This window comes from Heterodontus francisci, chromosome 50 (assembly GCF_036365525.1).
Source record: "Heterodontus francisci isolate sHetFra1 chromosome 50, sHetFra1.hap1, whole genome shotgun sequence".
Lineage (NCBI taxonomy): Eukaryota > Metazoa > Chordata > Chondrichthyes > Heterodontiformes > Heterodontidae > Heterodontus > Heterodontus francisci.
The window spans coordinates 6487118-6497174 of record NC_090420.1 but is presented as its reverse complement, the minus strand read 5'-3'; the positions used below and the strand labels follow the sequence as shown (position 1 = coordinate 6497174).

The 10057-nt window shown below is 47.7% G+C and overlaps 1 non-coding gene across 1 annotated transcript; it reads right to left on the bottom strand.

The window, feature by feature from the left end:
• Positions 1-9456: 9456 nt before the first annotated feature.
• trnal-uaa (transfer RNA leucine (anticodon UAA)) lies at positions 9457-9539 on the bottom strand. The gene has a single exon. It is a non-coding gene; the product is annotated as a tRNA-Leu (tRNA).
• Positions 9540-10057: the final 518 nt, after the last annotated feature.

Here is a 10057-nt window from a genome sequence, read left to right as displayed (position 1 = left end):
GTGACCAATCAGAAGTGGGCTCTGGATAGCGCGGGCTCAAACTGCGGGAATTCCAGGTCCCTGAATGACTGAGCTGAAACTGATCAGTTTCACAAACCCTGTCAGTTTCAGTGCAGGAAACACCGTCTCGGGGGAAATAACATCACAAGTGGGTCTGGTTCCAGTGACCGATTCAACGGCTGCTGCAAAACTCCCGGATTCCCTCATTGCAGCGAAATCATTTTGAAATTCTATGAAAACAATGAGTGATTCTGGAGGAGTGATGTGGCTTTTCACTGAGGGCATGTGTCGACTGGAGAAATAACTAACTGTAGAGCCTCAGGCGCTGTTTACACAGCCCGTTCAGAAAATCAAATCCACTGCATATCCTTGCTACAAATGAAATGTCAAATTTGGGGATTCTAGTTTTGTATCTCGAACACAGCACAGATTTATTCCAGACAGTTCTAAACAGCATATCCCAGCTCCCGTTTCCAGGTCACTGCTCTCTCTGTGAGGCGGTGGGTGGCTCTTGGAAGAGCCTTTGTTGTGTTTGCTGGAAAGGGTCGAGTTGTTCAGCCGCTGAATTCGTAGAGAGTGCGGCCCTGCCGTTTCAGAGCGTACACCACATCCATGGCAGTGACCGTCTTGCGCTTGGCGTGTTCAGTGTAGGTGACCGCATCCCTGATCACATTCTCCAGGAAAACCTTCAACACCCCGCCAGTCTCCTCATAGATCAAACCCGAGATCCGCTTGACCCCGCCACGGCGAGCCAGGCGGCGGATTGCTGGTTTGGTGATGCCCTGGATATTATCACGAAGCACTTTGCGGTGCCGCTTTGCTCCGCCTTTGCCCAGTCCTTTCCCTCCTTTACCTCTGCCAGACTTTCTTTTATTAATTTCCAAAATATACTTTATTCATTAAAATCTGTAAAAAAAAAATACATTACAAAACAGTTCCCAAAAGCACCATGTCAGACAATACAAAGAGTGCAAAGGAGATCAGTTTCCTTCAATACAGGAGTGAGTTGCCTCACAACCCTTCCATTTCATTGTCATGCCATGTACATTTTACAGCAAACAAATATTTTCTGGCGACAGTTCGAGTGGTTTCCCATGGATCCGGCCCCTCAGTTCAGCTTGGTGAGGGGACCTTACACAGTGGTCTTTCCACATTGAGCCTTTGCTGCGGCTGCCCCAAGTTTTCGTGCGTCCCTCAGCACATAGTCCTGGACTTTGGAATGTGTCAGTCTGCAACATTCGGTCGTGGACAACTCTTTGCACTGGAAGACCAGCAAGTTTCGGGCAGACCAAAGGGCATCTTTCACCGAATTGATAGTCCTCCAGCAACAGTTGATTTTTATCTTGGTGTGCGTCCCTGGGAACAGCCCACAGAGCACAGACTCCTGTGCTACAGAGCTGCTTGGGATGAACCTCGACAAAAACCACTGCATCTCTTCCACACCTGCTTTGCAAAGACACATTCCAGAAAGAGGTGGGCAACGTCTCTTTTCGACCACAGCCACCTCGAGGGCCGGGTGTGGATGGGGTGAGACTTCGGGTGTGCAGGAAGGATCTGACAGGGAGGGCTCTTCTCATCATCAGCCAGGCTACATTTTGGTGCTTGTTTGAAAGTTCTGGTGATGAGGTATTCTGCCAAATGACTTTGGACTTCTGCTCAGGGGACCATCCGACAGGATCCACCATCTCCTTTTCCCGTAGGGCCTTGAGGATATTCCGTGAAGACCACTGCCTGAAGGATTGGTGGTCAAAGGTGTTTTTCCACAGAAACTTTTCCATGAAGGATAGGAAGTACGGCACAGTCCAACTGGATGGAGCATTCCGTGGCAATATGACCAGGCCCATCCTTTGCAACACCGGGGACAGATAGAACCTCAGCACGTAGTGACACTTGAAGTTTGCAAACTGGGGATCTACACACAGCTTGATGCAGCCGCACACAAAGGTAGCCATAAGGATGAGGGCGACGTTGGGTACATTTTTCCCGCCCTTATCCAGAGGTTTGAACATCGTGTCCCTCCGGACTCGGACCATTTTGGATCCCCAGATGAAGCGGAAAATGGCTCAGGTGATCGCCACAGCGCAGGAATGCGGTATGTGCCAGACCTGCACCACGTACAGCAATGTGAGCGCCTCGCACCTGATGACCAGGTTCTTACCCATAATGGAGAGAGATCGCTGCTCCCACATGCTCAGCTTATGTTGTACCCTGGCTACTCGCTCCTTCCAGGTTTTGGTGCACGTCTCAGCCCTTCCAAACCATATCCCCAGCACCTTCAGATAATCTGACCTAACGGTGAAGGGGACAAAGGATCGGTCAGCCCAGTTCCCAAAGAACATGGCCTCGCTCTTGCCGTGTTTAACATTGGCTCCCAAGGCCAGTTCGAGCTGGTCGCAGATGCTCATCAGTCTGCGCACAGACAGTGGATCCGAGCATAAAATGGCGATGTCATCCATGTACAGGGAGGTTTTCACCTGAGTGCCTCCGCTGCCTGGGATTGTCACCCCTCTGATGCTCGCATTCTTCCTAATAGACTCAGCAAAGGGTTCAATACTGCAAACAAACAAGACAGGGGAGAGAGGACAGCCCTGACTGACTCCAGATTGGATCGGGAAACTTTCTGATTCCCACCCATTGATTGAGACTGCACTACTGATGTTTGTGTAGAGTAGTTTGACCCAATTGCAGGACCCCTCCCCAAACCCCATTTTGGAATGCACATCCATCATGTAAGTGTGCGATATCCTGTCAAAAGCCTTCTCCTGGTCCAGGCTGATGAGGCAGGTGTCCACCCTCCTGTCCCGTACATCGGTGATCATATCCCTGAGTAGCGCAATGCTATCAGAGATTGTCCTGCCTGGTATAGTATAGGTCTGATCAGGGTGAATCACCAACTCCAGAGCAGACTTGAATCGACTGGCTATGACTTTTGACAGAATCTTGTTGTCAGCATTAAGCAGTGAAATGGGCCACCAATTTCTTATTTCTGTCCTCTCCCCCTTCCGCTTGTCGATGAGGGTGGTGATGCCTTTCCTCATGGATTCTAACATACTGCCAGCCTGGAGCATACTCTTGTTTACTGCCAGACAAGTTGATTCTTGCCTCAAATCAGTGCACAACAAAAGAGACTGATTCCGTCAGGCTCCTTTTTATACAGGCCACCCGGACCTGGCTGAGAATGGCAGAGAGAGAGCAGGAAGGGGAGGAGACAGAGTGAAGATTGAACAGAGAGCAGATGGGGAGGAGACACCCAGAGTGACAGACGGAGAGAGAACGGCCCCTCATCTTTCAGCTCCACCTCCAGTTTCCTCCGGGCTGCCAATTTCAAACCCTTTATTACACAGTGGAACCGAAACCCAGCTCTCCACACAAAGCCTTCCAGACTCGTTCTTCATAGTCAAGGCTTTCCAGAAAGCCGGTGCTTTTAAATATGGTCCCGATGCAATTAACGCTCAGTAATATTCCCACCTAAACACAGTCCATTCTATAACAAGAAACCTCCTCAGTCACATCACCATTTCCACACACATCCGCTTCCAGCAGTTTATAGCACCTTACTGCAGCTGCTTGGGGAATCTCCTGTGTTAAGATTGGAGTTGGAAAGCGGCCTTTACCCGGCAGTGTTATTGTCTCACACTGAATCTGCTAGACATCCGGTTCTCTTTATTGCGAGAGAGAAAGCACGGATTTAGGAAATGTTCATTTGAAATGATCTCTATTGAGAACGAGCCCGGCCGTGGGACAGGTATTCCAGTGCAAAGAGCTGTCCATGAACGAGTGTTGCAGACTGGCACATGGCAACGTCCAAGACTATGTGCTGTGGGACGGCATTAAAGCTTGGGGAAGCCACCATGGAGACTCAATGGGGAAAGGCTGCAGTCTAAGGCCCTAGTAGGCCATAGTACAGTGAGGGGCTGGAACCCGTGTAAAACCCCTCGGGCTGTTTGCACCAGAGAATGTTTGATGTGTAATGTAAATACTGTAAATATAACCTGTGCAGGCAGGGATAGTGAGATACATCATGTACATTATTGAAGGAAACTGATCTGTATTGTACCTTATGTAATATTAAATTTGAACTGCTTTGCAATGTAATTGCACAAATTATACGAATAAAATACATATTGTGCAAAAGAAAGCAGCTTTCCTGTCAACACACACCTTGTCTCAGGGCACAACTTTCCTGTGATCTTGTCATACCCAACTTCGCTCTATATCTTCTGACACACACACTTTACAGTCTGTCATTTCCAAAAACAAGCATTCTAAAATCAAAAGACCTTTTGTTTATTTCTCCTTTCTTTTCATTTCTCCTCTATTCTTCTCAATCACTCCCTTCAACAGTCCTATTCAGATCAAGGTGGAATGTGAATAGTGTCACAACTCACCTGACACTATTATTACCCTTCTTTTCTCTTGTCTCATTCAATGGGAAAGTTTTATTCACCAGTCTGTTGCTGTTTTACACTCTTGCCATACCATCTGGTATTGCATCCATCTGAATTCTGTGCTTTCATGGCCTTACATATCTTTTCCTCTTCTGGATGATTTGTTTGCTTCAGTTCCATTCAACCAGGCTGGACCACAGGGAAGCTTAGAACCTTTGCCTTGGATGGGTCCACGTTGATCCATTACATTCAGAATCACCTCCTTGAAATAACTCCATAGGACAACTACAGTAACCACACAGAATCTGCTTCAAACACTCCTCCACATTTTATCTGTTCTGACTGTCAACACCTCCAGCTCTTTTGTTTAAGTGGAACCCATCAGGTTTGTATAGGCTCCTTCTATTCTGAAAGCTGTAGCACTGGTTCAGGGAATTCAGCCCTGTTTCTCTACTCGAAAGGATCAGCCATGCTTGATCTGCCTCGTATTTTGCTTTTATTGCAACGTTACAAGACCTCCAATCCTCTGGCACCACACCTGTATCCAGTGAGGGATTGGAAAATGATGGTCAGACCTTCCACTATTTCTTAAAAGCAAAATACTGCGGATGCTGGAAATCTGAAACAAAAACAAGAAATGCCGGATTCACTCTGCAGGTCTGGCAGCATTTGTGGAAAGAGAAGCAGAGTTAACGTTTCGGGTCAGTGACCCTTCTTCGGAACTTCGGAGTTCCGAAGAAGGGTCACTGACCCGAAACGTGAACTCTGCTTCTCTTTCCACAGATGCTGCCAGACCTGCTGAGTGAATCCGGCATTTCTTGTTTTTGTTCCACTATTTCTTCCCTGGCTTCTTTCAACAGCCTGGGGTACATTTCATCTGGTCCTGATGATTTATCCACATTCAAGGATGCTCATCCCATTAAGACTTCCTCTCTCCTTAAGTTATCACGTCCAATACTTCACACCCCTCCTCCTTAATAACAATATCTGCATCACCCTCTCATTCGGGAAAACAGTAAAGTATTCATTAAGGATATTGGCCACATCTTCCACCCCGATACAAAGGTTACATTTTTGATCTTTTATGTGCCCTGCTGTTTGTTTAGTTGCCTCTTACTCCAATGTTTTAATGCAACATCTTTGGGTCCATTGTTATTTTGTTTGTCCATGTTCTTTCATGCTTTTTCTTTGCTTTTTGCCGCTGCTCCCAAACGCCTCCAGTTCAGTCAAAACACAACTCGTCAGAAGTGGGATGCGAACCCACGCCTCCAGTAGAGACTGCGACCTGAACGCAGCACTTTAGACTGCTCAGCCAACCTGACTGCCTGCGATGTATTATCAATGCTAAGGAAATTATTCATTCTTTGTGAAAGTATTTGTGAGATTGTGGAAATGTCTGGAAGAGGAAAGACCGGCGGGAAAGCTCGGGCCAAGGCCAAGTCTCACTCCTCCCGGGCTGGACTGCAGTTCCCGGTGGGCCGTGTTCACAGGCTCCTGAGAAAGGGTAACTATGCTGAGCGTGTGGGTGCCGGAGCCCCGGTCGATCTGGCTGCTGTGCTCGAGTATCTGACCGCTGAAATCCTCGAGCTGGCCGGTAACGCGGCCCGGGACAACAAGAAGACCCGCATCATCCCCAGACAACTGCAGCTGGCCGTCCGCAACGACGAGGAGCTCAACAAGCTGCTGGGAGGGGAGACCATCGCTCAGGGCGGGGTGCTGCCTAATATCCAGGCCGTGCTGCTGCCTAAGAAAACCAGCACTCAAGAGCTCCCAGAAAAAGTAAAGCGGCCAAAATGTCATCTAATAAACCAAAGGCTCTTTTCAGAGCCACTCACAGTCTCTGTGAAAGGGCTGGTTACTGTCAGGGGGGAGTCAGAGATGGAGTTATTGGAACAGTGGATTGACCTGTTTCACATCTGTCCAGGTGTGTTTTCAGTTCCATCTCTGGATTTCGCTCTGTTTCTCTGCTCACACATCTCCCCCTCTTGTTAAGTGAAGAACTGAACTACAGGGTGTCAGAATCAACAATTTAATAAATCCCGCTGCCTTCGATTTGATAAATCCCGAGATTATCCCGGTACATTAACGGGAACTGGTTCGGAGCTGATGAATTAATTTAATAATGGAAGTGTCCGGGTTAATTCTCTGTTTTTCATTTGGACAGTTTGAATTGTGTTTTTTTTTTCTCTCTGGTGATCTGAGCGCCTCTTCTCAATGAGAATCTGCTCCCGGAACAGAGTAAATGCAGGAAGGAAGAGGCCATTCTCGGGCTGTGTGTTTCTCTCCTAACCTGATCTGTTTAGACCGCACTGTTCCCAGAGGACGGAATAAGTGAGAGTTGTGCACCCACAGGAGCTTAGTCCATTGCAGCGCTTTCAGATGTGCCTTCCCCCCGGCCCTCCCTATTCTCCGGACACAGAGCTGTCTGTTTCCCCCGGCGGCGGGATAGAGTCGGGGATTCTCTCCCCGCAGTGTCAGGGTCTGCAACCCCGGGGAACTGGCGGTTTCAGTCAGAGTGACCGAGCTGCCTTACATATCCTGTGTACTAATCTCCAATGGATTCAAATATTAGTGAACTCATTGGGTAATGTTAGTAAATAACCCTCATGTGAACGGACCCGGCTCCATTAATGCCTTCCAAATAAAACTGGGATCCATTTCTTTTCCCCAAATGCCAGCTAACGGATCCCAGGAGCAGGGTTGAGATTGTGCTGAGCAGCAATGAGTCTCCGGTAATGCTGCTTTCTAAATTCCAGATCAGCTCTCAGTCCGACAGGCCTTTCGGGAAAGTGATGTGACAAAACAGAAACCATGTGGCCGCCCCTCCAATCTAATGGGTTTGATGATGAACAGAGATGGCAGCTCTTTCCTTTGCTGATTTGGTGGCTCTGAAAAGAGCCCTTGTTACACTTGTTACTGAAGCTGGGTTTTAGGTGCGTTCCCCGCGGATGCGGCGGGCCAGCTGGATGTCTTTGGCCATGATGGACCGGGATCATTCTGGTGAATCTGCTCATTTTCCGGCAGAAGCATCAGTCGCTGTTTGAACTGTTTAAAGTCAGGGGTGTATTAGCAGCCAGAAAGTGAAGGGCAGTTCATTGCTCCCTGCAGCATTATCCGCCTCTTTCAGGAGAAAAGATCAGAAACCACTCATTTCTGTCAGTCCCCGAGAAGCCTGTGAGAGGCGGTTAGTCGCTAATTTGTTCCTTTTACAGAGTGGAAGCTGATATTTGTCCCGTTTAAAATTGCTGAACCGGACCTTCCTCCCGCTGCTTACAGTTAACAGATTGACAAATGAAAACGATTCCTAAAATCGCGTCAGGATTTTGTGACGGTAAATACAGTAAAACAGAACATAACATGAGAGGTTTTAAAATTGTTGCCTGAAAATTGAAATTTTCCATCACTTCAATTCCTTCCTGCTCTGGAATTGCCAGGCTTTTTCCAATTGGAAAATCTAAGCCAATGAGAACTTCTATTTACTTCTATGTGATTCTCCTATTGGTTAAGAATTGGATTGAGAAGCGGGTGACCAATCAGAGACAGAGTCAAACTGCGGGGTTTCCAGGCCCCCAGTAACTGAGCTGAAACTGTTCAGATTGACAAACCCTGGCAGTAGCTTCACACATTGGACACTTCACATTGAGTCATTCAAGGGCTGGTGTGAGAGAAGCTTCAGATCCTGTCATTACTCTCTGACTCATTATTCATCTCGAACCAAACAATTAGTAAATGTGAAGCAGTGAAGAGACTTTTCATTCTCACTGCAGAATGTGTAATCTGGGGAAATAAGGAACTATTATTTTCGGAGATTCCAGGTACATTCCTCCCTGAACAAATCCATTCCTAACATTCCCGATCACAGCCTATCCCAGCTCCTGTTGTCACCCGACTCCAGCTGAATTGGAGAAACTCATGTGTTGGGGTTTGAGTTGTGAGGTGGGGTTTCTCCGCCAGTGTTACTGTCTTACAAACTCTCCCCCTGAATTTGTGAACTGAGACTGCACCGAACACATCCCCAGTTAGAGTGAGGGCCGGACATCCCTCTGTTTTATGACAGAGAGTGGGGAAAGGGCTGGGTGGAGGGGAGTCACCAGGGATCCTGGATTTACTCCAAATCATTTCCATGTGGAATCTGCAGGCGGGGCCTGGACAGGGATCATTTGATCAGGGGATCAGCTCTTTCCTGAGAGATGTGGGTGGCTCTGAGAAGAGCCTTTGTGTTCAGATGTTTACAAGTTTCCCGCGCTTTCACTTCTTTCCAGACCCTGCTTTCTGAGACTTCGCTGCTTTCGGCTTGACCTTGCTCTTCCATGTCTGCACTTTCTTCAGCGCCTTTCCGCCCGCCGCACTCTTGCCTTTTTTGACCTTCTTCGCAGGAGACTTTTTCTGAAGCGCTGCTTTCTTCACCGCCTTATTTGGCGTTGCCGCCGCCTTGCTGCTCGTTTTCTTGGCTGTTACTTTCTTTGTTGTCACTTTCTTGTCTGCTGGTTTCTTCACTAAAGATTTCTTGTCTGCTGGTTTCTTCACTGAAGATTTCTTGTCTGCTGGTTTCTTCACTAAAGATTTCTTGGCTGCTGGTTTCTTCACCTTCTTTCCCACTTTTCCCTGGGTTTTCCTTCTTGCTGATTTTGAAGGAGCCGGAGGCGCCCTGTCCCTTGCTCTGCACCAGGGAGCCTTTGTTCACATTCCTCTTGATACTTTGCTTGATCTGGGTCTTGAGCTTCTCCTGAGCGGTGGCAGACCTGCAAGGAATCAACTACCAGCTAGCGTATAAAGCGAGACCAAGGCTCAGGGCCTTCAGTTACCTGGAGGGGAGTCGGAGAGGCAGCGGATCCTGTGAGGAACCACAATCCAGGAAGGATGAGAAGGTCATTGTCAGGGTACAGAGGAGATTAAGTTACAGATTTACCAGTTTATAAGCAAGCGCAGAGCCAAGGAACGGTGCTGGGGCAGATCAAATAATAGGAAGCTGTGATCAGTTGGAAGGCAAGAGTGATTAAATGACAGAAGAGATGATGGTGCAAGGCAAAAGTCAGGGAAAGAATAAATAACATTTTGTAAGCACAGATACCAGGAGTGGGGTTTGAACCCACGCAGACACATGTCTATTGGATCTTAAGTCCAACGCCTTAACCACTCGGCCATCCTGGTACTTTAACCCACCACTGAAAATGAAATTTAATGTGATCCGGGTGCCATCTGGCCTGTTCCAATATTAAGTTATGACTCCTCTCCCATGCTAAATTGGACCCTTCATTATTTATGAACCTCAATCGGATCACCCCTCAGTCTAGGTTTCTCTAAGGTGTAGGGTCCCAACTCTTTTAGTCTAACTTGATAACCAAAATGTCTTATACAGGGAATTCGTCGAATGTCTCTCCTCTGTACCCTTTCCAAAGCCTCAATATCACCCATCATGTGAGGAGACCAAGACTGGATACAATATTCCAAGTGAGTCCTGACCAAGGTTTCATAAAAGGACAAATTCAGGACATCTCAGATACTGAAGGAGTCCGTGTCCAGAAGCAGCAAGACCTGGACAACATTCAGGCTTGGCCTGCTAAGTGGCAAGTAACATTCACACCACATAAGTACCAGGCAATGACCATCTCCAACAAGAGAGAATGTAACCATCTCCCTTTGACGATCAACAGCATTGCCATCGCTGA